Consider the following 16,716-nt stretch of genomic DNA (forward strand, 5'->3'; position numbering starts at 1 on the left):
CCAAAAGTGATTCTAGGCAATCAGAGCTTTAGGTGACTGGAAGTAGGTCCGATTGAGCGAAGATCCTGGTGAGCATCAAATCAAGATAAGTATTAACATGGCAGGGATCACGTCTGGTTCTGAATGATCGAAAGTGATCTAAACAATTAGAGGGCCCACTTAGCATATATAACAAAAGCTTATCTAGACGGAGGATGACATATGGACATTCGAGCAACCAAAAGTGGATCTGATCCATCAAATCATGGATAAACATCGAGTAACAAACATCATATAATGACTAAGATGGGGTGACCGGAAAGGGTTATAGTTGACAAGAATTCTTATATAACAGGGGTTGCTAGTAACCTTCCGATTCACTCAAAAACTCATTAAGCAATTCATATTCATTCAATACAAGTGCTCAAAGGCTCGTTGTGTTCATCCAGAAGCTCTCTAAAGGAAGTGATACCTCTTTTGGTATATTTAATTTAGGTTGGCTTTTTTATTCTTTATATTTGATCATTGTGCCTATATTCATTTATCATTCTCGCATCAAATACTTAATTGTAATAAGATATTTCAATTCTGTACTTCTTTAAAATTCTCTTCAGAAAGGATAAAGTGTTGACAACTCTAAATGTATAAATCAAAACGAATTAAAACGATAAATATTTACAGCGATCTCCTATAAATTTATAATCAGTGACGACAAAATTTACCATCGGAAGAGTAATCACAAGATCGGAAAGCTCTCCATAATTTCACGAACCAAATCCCACTGTCACGGATGTTCTTCTTCCTCTCTCGTTGTCTCTTTCTACACCTTCGTTCATCTCCCACGAATGATCCTTGGACGCACCCTTTATAAAGGAAAATAACCCACGGGTATAATGGATGATCCTGTCCGAATGCCGAATCAACGGACGCTGGGCACGTGGCGCTTCCGGCTGCTGGCGTGGATCTTCGACTAGCGGCACGAAGCTCCGGCGAACCTGCACAGAAGTCGGGCCGGGAAGGGATTCCCGGCGGCGATCCTCCGACGCTCAAGTCAGGCGAAGCTCAAGAAAGAAACAATGGCTTTAAAACTCGTAGACTGCGTACCTCCGGCGAAGAATGAGGGCCTTTATATAGGGCAGCGAAGAAGTGAGTGTACACCTACCGGGGTGTACACGTGTCCATGGCCCATACTCCAGTAAGGACTTGTCAGTGAGCTTCCCTAACTCATACTGCTACAGTCTTAGCATGTCCTCGATGGGACAGCAGAATCCCCTGTCACAAGATTTGGAGCATGGCCCACACGTGAAACATACCTGCTGTCAGAAAAAGACATTCCTTGTCCTTTTCCCCTTTGCTCCAAATCTGGCTTCCGGGCGGACAGCTCCCTCAACATCCGGCCAGACATATGCGGTGGTTTATTTGGGGAGATCCTCCATCACGTGCTTTATGGGGACTATTAGCAGTGTTACCTTATGGCTTTGGCCGAGCGTGAGGTCCGCTCGGCCCCGCGACCTTTTCCACTGAGCGCCGGAACCCTGATTTCGACAGGGCGCCTTTAATCATCAGCCGAATATCGTCCGGTCGGCAAGCCGATCGGACCCATCCCTCTCCGGGCGTTCGATTCCATCGGCCGGCCGGCCGTCCGGTCGGACCCGGCCCTCTCCGGACGTTCGATTCCATCGACCGGCCGGCCTTCCGGTCGGACCCGGCCCTCCGGTCGGACCCGGCCCTCTCCGGATGAACTGCCACTGTGACTTCCACGTGGCGTTGACTCCACCGGGCGGGGTCCCCTGTTCTTACTACCGGATCAATGGACTTTTTCTATTAAGAGTAGTAGGGAATGTGAGCACGTTCTCACGTTATCCGTTCTCATTTCCTACATCTTCCACTCGTTCAAGATAAGTCACTAAGACTAGTTCATTCAGGTAAGTCACTAAAATCAGTCAGTCACAAAGACCTAATAAGTCACATAGACTATTTGAGAGTTTGGTCACAAAGATCATATTAGAACATTCAATTCATACTTAGAGAAAATGGTTCGTGCGATAACAAACACATTGAGCGATAGTTGCTAAGAAGATTATTGCAGCTTACATAATCGCTCTCTGAGCGATCAATGCTAACAAAGTTGTTACACTTTACTTAGCCACTCTTCCAAATAAATTAGAGGCATACTCTGCATGACACATAGTCTCTCTCCTGGTGGCGCATAGCCTTTATCTAGGATCCATCCAATCTTCCAGTGGCATACAACCATTATCTTGGAGATATCTATATCATGCTATTTACCAAGATTAAATAATTTTCATTTATATTAATATGAACATCTCTAATCCCTTATATAACTATCATATCAAGAGAATGTTCCATATTCAATATTCACATTCATTTCTATACATAACAAAAATAGGTTGACCAGTGAATAACACAAAAAGATATAAATCTATTTAATCTTCCTTTTTAGCTATAATCTATTCATTTTAATCAGTTGTTTTCCTAGTTATGCTTCATACATTGAATCATCCATAGTCATAGGATACACGCTAAAGTAACAGACACTGATTAAAACTTCAAGTAAACAGCTAAATAGTCACTAAGGGTAAAAACTGAGATTAACTTATAATCTCAAAGGTCTCACATAGTAGAGAAATAGGAATCCATTCTCCTACTACCTTTATAGTCGCAATAACACATGTGGTATGAATCACATGTTACGATATTATTCTCTTTACTAAAAAGAGTGCATGTTGTCTTCAAATTTAACATCATACAGATTTTGATCTAGACATACCTAATGTCTAACCCTGAATTCAACATATGAATTCTAATATGACTTTCAACAGGTTTAGTAAATGGTGGGTTCATTTACTTCGATCATTATTAACACATAAATGATCACAACTTTGTTAGGGTTGCAAGGTTGCAAACATAGTCCCATATTGAAAATACATGGAAAAGATCATGGGTTTATAAGAAAAAGATATCTCCATTGGCATGAGGCCTTTTGGGTAGAGCCCAAGAGCAAAACCATCAGGGCTTAGGCCCAAAGTGGACAATATCATGTCATTGTGGAGATATCTAAATTCTTTTCGATCCTACAATTGGTATCAGAGCCCGAACTACCAGAAGGTTTAACCGCCGACTGTGCACAAGAGCTATGGTCTGATTGAACCATGTGAGTACAATATTGACCTCAAACAAAGAAAGTGAGGGCTCCTATGTTCAGATCAAGAGGACCGGACACCAAGCAGGAAGTCCTAGTAGGTCGGGTGGACCGAGGGGCAGGAAGTCCTAGTTGCGGCTAGGCAAGGAAGTCCTAATAGGTCGAGTAGACCGAGGGGCAGGAAGATCTGGTGAGTCCAGGATCAGACGTGGGAAGCCCATGGTCCTTTGTTTGAGGGGGGGATTGTTAGGGTTGCAAGGTTGCAAACATAGTCCCATATTGAAAATACATGGAAAAGATCATGGGTTTATAAGAAAAAGATATCTCCATTGGCATGAGGCCTTTTGGGTAGAGCCCAAGAGCAAAACCATGAGGGCTTAGGCCCAAAGTGGACAATATCATGTCATTGTGGAGATATCTAAATTCTTTTCGATCCTACAAACTTGACACACTTATCAAGGTGACCTTAACTTATGGTCTGTCTCTTTTTATACCTACTTAAGTTGTCTCATAAGTAACGGTCTTATCTCTATTTGTACTCAACGAATAGAGATGATTGTCCATGTAAGTAGACCAATCTCCACTTACCAACATGGTCACCGAGATCTTATATGGATATAACAAATACAACATATACATTGAATAGTATGTCAAGTCACATAATCAAATCACAAAGTCTGATTGTTATTTTAATATTGTTACATTCTATGAAGTCCCAAAGACTTTACATATTCTTTAAATGACTCTTTAGTCATTGGATTAGTAAAAGAATCTGCAAACATAGCACGTAAGGGGCATATCCCTCACAAAATTATATTTAATTTCTATATAGTTGTGTTTGCTGTGATATTGGAATCCTTGAAAAAGCTATTGCAGCTTGACTGTCACAATAGATAGTTATTGGACTCCCACTGTCCTCAGTAATTTTCATATGCTTCGGGAACCTTCTTAACCAGATAGCTTTTTGCACAACTGATGCGCAAGCTACATCCTTAGCTTCCAATGTTGACAGCGCTACACAAGCTTGTTTCTTGTTATTCCATGAGATGGTGGCCACCATTTTGCAAGAAGGCATTGCCAGATGTAGTTTTTCTATCATCAAGGACTCCAACCTAATCTGCATCTGAATAACCTTTCAGACTCATATTTGATCCTTGAAAACAGAGACAATAATCTGTTTCGCCTTCAGATATCTGAATATCTTTTTTACTGTCTTCTAGTGTCTCGGTCCTGGATTTGACGGGAAGTGATTCACTAAGCCAACAACATAGCTGATATCAGGACTAGTACACAACATAGTGTACATCAAACTACCAATAGTGTTGGTATATAATTTTTTATTCATTTCAGCTATTTCTTCTGGAGTTTTGGGACACATACTCTTGTTCAAAATAGTACCTTTTACAATAGGTGTATGTTCTATATTGCAATTGGACATACTGAAATGATGAAACATTTTATTTATATAAGACTCTTAAGACAGACCTAAAAGTCTTTTAGGACGATCTCTAATGATCTTCACCCCTAAGATGTACTCAGCTTCTCTTATATCCGTTGTATCAGATTATAATAACAATCACTTTTTGACTTTATTTACATACCTAATGCATTCAGCTATCAGCATATCATCAACATATAATGATAAAATGATATACTTTCCTTTTCCCCTTTTCAGAAAAACACAGTGATCCTCATTGACCATCTTAAAACTATAAGATAAAACGATTTCGTTAAATCTTATGTTCCATTGTCTTGACGCTTGCTTTAGCCCATATATAGACTTTCTAAGTCTACATACTTTCTGTTCTTGGTCTTTAGCAATGAAACATTCTGGCTGAACCATATAGATTTCTTCGTTAAGATCACCATTAAGGAAAGTGGTTTTTACATCTATCTGATGTAATTCCAAGTCATAATGTGCCACAAAGGCCAAAATAACTCTTATTGATATAAATTTCACTACGGGGGAAAATATTTTTTCAAAGTTAATACCCTCCATTTAGGTATATCCTTTTGCAACTAAACGAGCTTTGTATCTGTTAATCGATCCATCAACTTTCCTCTTTATTTTGAGAATCCACTTAATCATAATAGCCCTTCGGCTTGGAGGAAGATCAACTAAGTTCCAAACATGATTCTGAATTATGAACTCCATTTTTTCAACCATTGTAGCTTTCCATTTTTTTATCTAACTATACATCCTCATGCTTCCTCAATAGATTAAGGTTCGTCGTCGTCAATTGGAAGTATAATTAATGCCTCATTTTCAATATCAAACTTCTTCTTAGGTTTGATCTTACGAACACTTCTTTGTAAGTTGGGCTATTGAGAAGTCAACTCATGACTTAGCATATCACTCCCACTCGGTTGAGTAGACTCAGGCATCCCTTTTGACATCTCTCTTGTTGATAATAGCTCATCCTCAAATAGAGAAATATTTTTATCAACATCACTTCTGATTGGAAACTCTGTTTTGAGAAAAATCGCATCTCTCGAATCTATTCGGAGATGGTTTCATCTTGCTGCTCACCTATAAAAACATAATCTTTGGAGGTCTCATGATATCTTATAAAGATATATTTCTTACCCCTATATCCTAATTTTCTATACTTATGAGAACTTTCATGAACATAAGCAGCTAACCCCCAGGGTCTCAGATTACTTAAATCTAGTTTTCTGCCTGTCCAACGTTCATATGGGGTAGATGGAACTAATTTTGAAGGTACTTTGTTAAGTATATAGGCTATAGTTAATAATGTATCTCCCAAATAGAAGATTGGCAAATTAGTCTGCGCCATCATAGACCTAACAATTTCAAAAAGAGTCATATTTCTTCTTTCAGCTACCACATTTTACTATGGAGTTCCAGGGATTGTCAGCTGTCTTATAATCCCTCTATTACTACATATTGTCTTGAACATATTAGACAAATATTTCCCTCTACGATTAGTGCGTAAAGTCTTAACTTTACGTTCTGTTTGATTCTCAACTTCGTTCATATAATGAATGAAGCAATCCAATGCTTCAGATTTGTGAGAAATCAAATACACATGACTGAACCGAGAGAAATCGTCAACGAATGTAATGAAATAGGAAGCTCCATGTCTAGCCTTCACATTCATTGGACCACAAATATCCGAATGAATTAACTGCAATGTTGATTCAGATCTAATAGCCTTACCAAATGGTTTCATAATTGCTTTTCCAGCAAGACAATGCGCAAATATAAATAAGTGAATCTTAGCCCGAGTGCCCAATAGACCTTCTCTAGCCAACCGATTCATACGGTCTTGTCCTATTTGTCCTAATTTAGCATGTCAAACCTCATTAGTTATATCTGCATTACTAGTTAGAGCAATGTTTGAAAAACAACCATCAATAGCATAATTGGCATCTGGTTCTACATCAAGAATCATAAAACTATTTGTTAAAAAATCATATCCGATTGCCACTGAGTCAATCTTAAGTTCAACACATCAGCTGTGAAAATTAATATAATACTCTAAATCAAGAATACATGTAATGGAAATAAGATTCTGTCGTATTTTAGGAGCATACAGGGCATCATTTAGAAACAAAACACTACCACCAAGGAGGTTGAGTTTGCAAGTGTCGACTCCTTTGACTTCAACTCTTGTATTGTTTCCTACATAGATCCATTTATTGCCAGCTGGTACCCGATGGTACTCTACAAATGTAACTCGCTTCCGAGCTACATGATTGGTTGCTCCCGAATCTATAATCTACAAAGAAAAAGAATCAGCTAACAATACTGAGCTAGCAACAAAATGCTCAGGAAAAGAAGACACACTTGGATTTACCTTTTTTGGCTTAGTGCACTCCCGAACGAAGTGACCCTTATTGCTGCAGTTAAAACAAGATAACTAGTTTTTAGGTTTCTTTCCTATCATTTTGATGGGGCCCTATCCCACAATAACAGCTTTCTTCTTCTTTCCCTTTCCTTTCTTGAACCATTTCTTTTTCATGGATCCAAATGATCCAACAGAACTGACAGTCACATAGGCTTGTACAGAAATCCTTGCGAATTCAACTCTCTCCATCTCCAATTCTACATAGCGTGAGACGTCAGTGAAAGTCTTGATACTTTCACTATGAGTTAAAATCTGCTTCATGGTCTCCCAAGAATCTGGAAGGAAACGAATAACTGTTGGTGCAACCTTAGGTCAAGGTTGACCTGGTTGACCAGACTCGAGTTGACTTGACTCGAGTTGTGTTTTGATGTTTGACGAGTTATGTTTGACAATGTTTGACGTGAACAGAAAAGTTGTATCTTGATGTTTTACAAGGATACAAGCTTGGGAGATTGTGGGTGCAACCCGTGGTCAAGGTTGACCTGGTTGACCCGAGGTGAGTTGACCTGACTCGGAAAAGTCTAAACAGGGAGCTTGGCACGGGAAAAGTCCAAGCAGGGAGCTTGGCATGGGAAAAGTCCAAGCAGGGAGTTTGGCATGGTGAAAAGTCCAACAGGGAGTTTGGCATGGTGAAAAGTCCAAGCAGGGAGCTTGGCACGGGAAAAGTCCAAGTATGGAGACTTGGCACGAAGAGGTCCAAGTATGGAAGCTTGGCACATGGGAAGTCGGAGAGGGCTCGGTAGCTCGTTCTCCGGACTGTGGTCAGAGAGGGCTCGGGAGCTCGTTCTCTGGACCGGATGGAAGTCGGAGAGGGCTCGGTAGCTCGTTCCCCGAACTGTGGTCAGAGAGGGCTCGGTAGCTCGTTCTTTGGATCGGATGTGGAAAGTCCTGGTGAGTGAAGCCAGGCAGACGGATAAGTCCTGGTGAGTGAAGCCAGGCAGTGGGAAAGTCCTGGTGAGTGAAGCCAGGCAGTTGTGAAAATCCTAGTGAGTGAAGCTAGGTGAAAGTCCTGGTGAGTGAAGCTAGGCAATGGGAAAGTCCTGGTGAGTGAAGCCAGGCAGTGGAAAAGTCCTGGTGAGTGAAGCCAGGCAGTTGGTGAAAGTCCTGGTGAGTGAAGCCAGGCAGTTGGGAAGTCTTGGTGAGTGAAGCCGGGCAAGGAAAATCCAGATGGATCAAGGCTGATCGGACATCTGGTGTTGTGAAGGTCAAGAAGGTCAAGGGAGTGACCGGATACTTGGCACGAAGAGAAAAGTCCAAGTGGATCAAAGGGATTGACCGGACACTTGGTTGGGAGTCTTAGCAGGTCAAGGGAGTGACCGGATGCTAAGCATGATGTACCAACAGGTCAAGGTTGACCGGATGTTGGTTTGGAAGGCTTGGGACTTGGTTTGGGCAAAAACCAAGCTCTGGATCGATCAGTGGATCGATCGATGATTTAGGTATTGGATCGGTCGGTGACCGATCGGTAACAAACGATAGCCTAGTGAGTGTTATCGATCGGTCAGACCGATCGAAACAACGATCGAAGGCAAGAGTTCGGGAGAAAAGGAAGGACATGCATGCTGATCGGTCCCGGACCGATCGAGGTCTTCTGGACCTCGGACATAGCTGATCGGTCGGACTCTTTGATCGGTCCCAAGGCCGATCGAGAAACTCTGGACCGGAGGTGTTCTGATCGGTCGAGCCCTAGCCGTTGCGACACAACGGCTAGTTTATGTGTCTTCTTCTTCGCGGGTTATATATCGAGATCGATGGCCTCTACAGGAACACTGCTTGCTCTTCCTCCTTACTGCGATTTGCGCTTTGCTTAGCTCTCGGTTTGCTGAAGCTTCGTGCTGGTTTTCTAGCTGCTGGAGCCGTGAAGCTGCTGCTTCATCAACGGACTCCGACGAGAAGGCAAGCAAGTGTGTTTACAATTTCTATTGTTCTTGTTTGTTTCCTCTATTGTTGTACTCCTCTGTTTTGCTGTTGCAAAGAATTTGTGGTGAGGTTTCTCCACCCAGAAGGAGTTCATATTAGCCGGTTATCTGGGGTTTCATCCACCGACGGATTGATAGGCTTCGTCCACCTTACGGACACGCCGAGGAGTAGGAGGTTCATCTCCGAACCTCGTTACATCGCTGCGTCTAAGGTTTGATCTTCTCGTTCTCGTTTCTATTATTGTATTTCCGCTGCGGTAACTAGATTTGTAGAAAGAAACGCGAAGAATTTAGGGCGGCTATTCACCCCCCCCTCTCTAGCCGCGACCGTCGATCCTAACAATAACTACTTGAACTTGTTGTTCATCGGTCAACTCATGACCAACAGTTTTAAACTGCTGAATCATGTTTGACATCTCCCTGAGGTGGTGAACCATTGATACATTTGGACACTTCTTATAGTTGTCAAACTTGATTGTTAGTTGTCGAAGCTTGCTCAGACTTACTCCATTGTATTTTTCTTTAAGGGCTACCCAAACTGCATGAGCCGAAAGATACGATTCATACTCAAAAGCTAGGTCGACCACCATTGAACTAATCAATATGCCCTTTGCAGTGGAGTCTTTTTTCTTCCATGCCTTATAGGCATTAAGATCTCATCTGTGTTGTGTAGTGGAATCATCTACAGGTTCTATCATAACCTGATTTACAGCCTCCAGAACTTCTTGTTCCTCAAGTACATACTATATCCTGAGGTGTCAGATCTTATAGTTATTCCCATTAAAATTTTCATCCTTGTTGAGTTCAGCTATAATGTTTTTGGTTGCCATAATCTATCATAAATAAACACATTATTTAGTATTCAGTGTAATTCATATGCATGCAATTTATAATTGATTCAATATTAATTTGAGTTGGTTTACAAAATCAAGTGACGACAATATTTTTACTCATCATTCGTATGACCAATCAAATCAATATTGATCAATTCTATTACACACATCCCATCAAATGAATTAATTATTTATAATATCATGATTTCTTTAATTAAATGAACTAATCATTTAATAAAGATGAACTAATCATGCATCATGTCGAGTAAACAACATAAATAAATGAACATATCATTAATATAAAATTATGCTACATATTGTTAACATATAATTAACAAAATGGACTAATATTGTTCATACATAACGACAATAAAAATAACAGAACTCTAATAAACTAGATAGGCTACTACCATTCCCACTAGGACAGACACTAGTGCAGTGGTCAACATTATCCCTTTCAGCCTGGACTCATTTGGGGTAATCTCAGGCAGGATAGCTTCAGGATTCTCTATTGGATCCACAATTGGATCCATCTATGGATTCTCCTCGATCATTTATGGGTCCTCTTTGAGCTCTTCAGAATCCTCTTCAGTCATATGGTGAAGCAGTTCCTCACATAATACTGAATATGTGACGCGTCCTTGATGACGCCCCCAAATATAGTTTGCCATCATCCTAGGATTCTTTGGCAATGAACACATAAAGCTCAGATCCTATAACTGTCCAGGATTGGAAACTCTTCTCGCTTAAGTTTCCAAAATAGATCATCAAGCCGTCCAACGTGCCCGTCGACTCCATAAGTAGAGTTATACTCTATCTCCTAAATTTCCTCCTTGAGCTGATTTAGTCGCACTTTGCAATGAGTAAATGTGGTAATCGTTCGTGCCATCTGAAAAATTAAAATTAAATAAATCAGTACAAAACCGACTTAATTCAATTTATACAAGCATAGTATCAACATAATAAATCAAGAAAAATAATTTTTTCCGATTTTCATGAGTCTAAGTCGACAGACCCATTGTATCGGTTGAATAGGAATCCAGATCCTAAGCTTGGTATATTATCCATAATTAGAACTGATCTAATTGGATAGGGATTTTTGTACCTATATTCTATTACTGTTTTTTCTAAGTCTATTTCAGTCAATTTCAGACTTATTGATCAAACTCAAGTCTATTTGATCAAATCAATGTCCACTGGTTTAAGTCTGACCAATTAGAATAAATCTAATCATTTAATCATATTAGGTCAAGCCTAATTAATTAACCCAAATTAATTCGAGTTTGGATTAAATTGGTTCAATTAAATCAATGATTTAATCGAAACCTGGTCTAAGAGGACCAAAAGTGATCTGGTCTATTAATTAAACTCATTTGACAATTAATTACTCAATGTAAAAATAATACTATATATATATAGAGTAATATTTTATAATGAAATGTTTTTTTCTTAGACACGCCATGCAACCACGATGGGCGCGGTCGCCAACCATGCCAGCCTCTTGTCGGCCTATAGTGAAGGTCACTGATCCTTTCCGGCACTGGAATCCAGTCATTTTTGGCACAACGAGGTCACAGGCGCTTGATTTGCCCATCCCAGCCACCAACGCATCACTAGCCAAGCAAGATACCATCGCCGGCCATGGAATGTCGTCGGCATATACTTTGCTGCCCGAGCCCGGCTCCGGTGGAAATCATAAAACCGTCGTGATTTTCCATCCTAGGCCACTGCCGAGCAACAACACTAATGTTGGCGAATGACTCGATCGCCGACCTGCAACCCCGTCGTAGGTCTCCCTGTGACCTTATTGTCGACAACCATTGGAGAAAAACTCCGTTCCCTCAAAGCCTACGGCGTCAGCCATTGGGGCAGATCACAACATGGACGCGATCTTGCCACGTGTTGACAGCAAGCAACATACTCCGATGGAAACTGGCAACGATTTTAAACAGAAGATTTGTCATGCATTTAGAATTAACATATGCTCTAACACCATTGTTGATATTCTAAATGCATGAATTAAAATGTAAACGATAAACACTTACAGCGATCTCCCACAGATCTGTAATTGATGACGGTAGAACTTGCTGTCGAAAGAGTGATCATAGGATCGGAAAGCTCTCCACAATTCCACAAACCAAATCCCACCATCACGGATGTTCTTTTCCCTCTCGTTGTCTCTTTCTAAACCTTCGTTCATCTCCCACGAATGATCCTTGAATGCATCCCTTATAAAGAAAAATAACCCAGAGGTATAATGGACTTTTCCATTAAAAATAATGGAGAATGTGGGCACATTCCCACATTTCCATTGCCTACCTAAAGACAGTGGTAATTTCAGGGCTGATCCAACTAATAGATCAATAGGACTGGAGTGGGAACTTGGGGGTTACGGAACCATATCAAATCACTTGTATCACTTAATTTTTTTTTTATTAACTTTTTTTTTTTGTGCATGTTAACGTTGATCAATGTATTTTTGAAAAGCCCTATTCACCTTTCCTTTAGTGTATCCCATGGATGTTATAAGTGATATCATAGTTTGGACACACTGAATAGACTTAACCACCTTCCAAACATTCAATTTCTTTAGTCCCAATACTTGGTATCAAAGAGGGTTAATCTATACTTAGTCAAGGGAGTCTGGGCTTAATCATTTTAGGAAAATTATATCTAAGAACCATGATTACGTTAAGAAAATTCATTGAGACTTGTCTTGGGAATCTATCTTGACACTGTCACGCCCCAGAGGAGTCCCTGTCCGAGAAAATTTCGGCAGCATCTCCCCTATACGGTGGACAATCTGAAACTTTTCTACATCTCACATATACCTCAGCCACAGGCGGCTGGAATAATAACAACAAAATAAAGCATCACCACGCAGTTTATATAAGTAAACAGATAGATTATACCCTGACTCGAAATCAACCCTACTCCACTACACTCGTAAAGCTCAAATCCGACGAACTCACCTTTTCTGCCGTCCAGGCAGACATGTAGTAGAATAAATCCAAATCATACCAAAAGTCCATCAAACGGAAATATTCCATACAATATCCATATGTAAAGTCCAAAACAAAACTAAAACAAAGTCTGATAGCGAAAAGCTAAAATAAATCAACAACTCAAAAACCAGCAGAGGAGTAGCACTACGTGCTGTGGGGACCAGCGACTGGAACTCCCTCCTGACAGCATCAACATGAAAATATCAACAATGGAGGCGGGGTGAGTCCAACACTCAGCAGGTACAATTGATATGCAAAGTAAAGAAACAACACCTAGCACTAATCATGCGTACAGTTTCCTGCTAAGAAAGATAAAAATGCATCTGAAGTAAACAGGAGAATGCTGTACTAACCAGGTCCTGAGTATAAGGTCAAACAATCCGAGTGGTATAGGAATCCTGTATGCATGTCAAACATAGGTATCCAAACAATATGTAGCATATAAATGCAGCAACCATAAACACAAGCAATAAATGCATCATGCATATGATGCCAATGATGCGTCCTGGTCACCCCTGACGCCAGTCGATCATCTCACACACAATAATGAGGCCGAGTGGGTAGGGCTGTGACAACCGTGCACTCTGTCGTCACTACTCCTGATGAGTGACTGAGTGGACGGGATGCTGTCGGAGTACACCTATCCTCCTACCCCAAATCATAAATGGGGGAGCGCAATGCTCTCATCTCCCGGTGCTCAAAGACGGGGAGGAATCCCTGTCGGATAACACGTTGTGTCACACTACCCATGAGCGGACCAACGGTGCCTAACAGAGTCCCTGCTGCAACACACTCTGCCTGAATCGACCACTAACCCATGAGTGGTGGTGTGTGCAGATCCATGTAACTGGCGATGTGCTCAACAATAATGGAGCGGACTATCGCACAGCATGCAATCATGCAAATGATGCATGGCAATAACCATATAAACATCCTGACCTAATCCATATATATATAGAAAAGTGCACCCTAGGTCAACAAATCATATCGAATCAAAGGTACACAGAAGGTACAAAAACCTAGGTCCTGAACATGGTGAAGCATGGTATATCACTACCCCCTATAAGCATGTATAAGCAAATAAAGTATACATGGGATGCAAATCAAGCAATCAATCAATCATGTATCAGATATTGGGTAGTGACTAACCGAAACAAACAAAGGACATAATTAATGCAATATGTTAATTTCATTACTAAGCATATCAAAGACAAAAAGTCAAAAGTACCCGCCTCCTATAAAATGGTGCAAATCTGACTCCGAGATACTCGTCTCGCGTCAAAGTCCTGTTTCACCAATGTAATATATTTTATTTAGCTACATTTCTCATAAATAACCAAATAAAAATCTATAACCCTAAATTAGGGGAAAACCCAAATCATATGACCATCATCCTGTCTAAACAATTGGACGATCAATTAGGATTAGTTACCTAATCCTCAATCCACCCTTTGATTAAAAATCTAAAACCTAAGTCCAATTACCCATGCATCTAAAACATGATGAATCACATATTCCATTTTAAATGTAATTCAAACATAACCCTAATTCAAATCTACACATGATCAACCATCTAAAATAATCGAATCAAAATCATGATCAATAACATGTATCAAATGCCCTACTCCTTACCTTATTCCTCAGCCTTGATTGTTAATCCACAGCAGAGACAACTTGCTACTGAGAACAGGTCTCACTGCCAGAACCCATCACTTCCAGTTAGTCACCAAAATCAACACTCAACCTCTACAAACCTATACAAAAGCAAATGCTACCCAATTCCTCCAAATATGATATCAACCAAAGCTTAATTAGCAAACTCACCAGTTCTGGATCAGAGGTAGCTGTTGGTGGCTACAACGGCCGGAACTAGGGCACAGGAGAAAGGGTAAGGCCGAGAGATGAGTGTCGCGGGCTGAGCACAGAAGAACAGGTCGCCTCTGTGAGTTGCGGCCGGCGGTGTCTCGTCGGACCAGAGGAGGGAAGAGGGAGGCAGCGGCATCAGTGAGCTCGGCTAGGGCACCGAGGGGTGCGGCTCGGGAGGAAGAAAAGGAGAAAAGATGAAGAAATGGCCGGCGGCGGTTGCGGTAGTCGGCGATCGAGCGGCGCCGGGTGGCTAGGGCAGGGAGATTAGGGTTTCGGCTTCACCGAGAAGAGGAGGAGATGAAGAGGGGGAAAACCGTCGTGACCGGCGGTTAGGGCATAGAGGAGAATCGGGCGGCGTCGGGGAGAAGGGCTCGGGCTCGCGGAAGAGGAAAAAGAAACGGGAATAAAAAAGAAAATAAAAAGAAATTAAGAAAAGGAAATGTAAATATAAACATTTCCTCGCTTAAACGGGTCGCCTAAACAGGCTTTTCCGGATCCCGTTTTTATCCCCGTCAACTCGTCCGTACGAGCTCTAAAAAATTTCCGAAAAATTTCCAAAAATTCCGGAAAATTCCTTTATTCATATCCGCCTATTTCCGGTATTTTACATTCTCCCCCACTAATAAAAAATTTGGTCCCCAAATTTCAGTATCTACCATCAGCAAGTACTAATAACAGATAATAAAAATAAATGCTGAACGGTAAATAAACTCACATACCTCAAGTGAAAAGATGGGGATATCGTGCTCGGATCGTATCCTCGAGCTCCCAAGTAGCCTCCTCGTCCGAATGATGCTGCCATCCAACTTTAACCAGCCGGATGGTCTTGTTCATAGGCGCTCCTTGGTTAGAATCTGGAACCTCCTCATAGGTAATGTCAAGCTGAATGGGAGGATATCTGCCAACACATGCGTCGGATCGGGTACATATCTCCTCGGCATGGATACATGAAATACATCGTGCACGCTGACAGGGACGGTGGTAGTGCCGGTCGGTAAGCTATTGCTCCGATCCTCTCCAAGATCTCGAAGGGACCAATGTACTGGAGCTAGCTTACCTCGAGGCCAAATCTCTTCACCCTTTCGTGGGTGAAACTCGTAGAAATACATGGTCGCCAACAGAGAACTCTAGTAGTGCGTCTCCGTCGGCATAACTCTTACGGCGATCCTGCCTCGACATCCTCCGTCGATAGTGCGGACCAACTCGCATCTGCTGAACTCTATGAGGTCCCAACAACTGGGCCTCTCCAACCTCATCCCAGGACGGGTGTCCGGCAAGGTCTACCATACAACGCCTCAAGCGGTGCCATCTGGATAGCCAATGGAAGCCGTTGTTGTAGGCAAACTCTACCAACGGCAGATGGTCCTCCCAACCGCCTCAGAAATCCATAACACATGACCTCGGCAGGTCCTCTAAAGTCAGAATGGTCCGCTCTAGCTGTCCATCTGTCTACGGATGGAACTCAAGAGTTGAGGCCTCAGCCCAATACTGCTGCAGACTACTGCGAAAACGAGGCGTGAACCGTGGATCTCTATCGAAATGATACTCAACGGAACACCATGTAGTCGATGATCTCCGGCAATACAGATCCGCCAATCGATCCAGGATCAGTCCTCCAGATCTATAAAAGTGCTGATTTGGTTAATCGATCAACGATTACCCAAATCGCGTCATAACCTCGTCGTGTCCTCGGCAACCCTACCACAAAGTCCATGGTAATGTGATCCCACTTCCACTCGGGAATAGGAATCCATGAAGTAATCCTGCGGTCTCGGTGTTCGGCCTTCACTGTTGCAGACAAGACATCTAGTTCTGAAATCCGTGATGTCTTTCTTCATGTCGTTCCACAATAGGAGCGCCTCAAGTCTCGATACATACGAGTTCACCTGGATGGATCGCAAATCGAAAAAGGTGTGCCTCCTGAGTAGCTCTGTAAGACCGGATGAGGCCGAGGTGCGCATAATCTGCCTCGGAGTATATGATACCCTCCTCGTCTCGTGTAAACTCGATGCTGCCGGAAGCTATCATTGCTAATAAGCTGCAAATCCTGATCACTAGCTGCCTCTCGGATCCTCGTCA

Source organism: Zingiber officinale, chromosome 5A (genome assembly GCF_018446385.1).
Source record: "Zingiber officinale cultivar Zhangliang chromosome 5A, Zo_v1.1, whole genome shotgun sequence".
Lineage (NCBI taxonomy): Eukaryota > Viridiplantae > Streptophyta > Magnoliopsida > Zingiberales > Zingiberaceae > Zingiber > Zingiber officinale.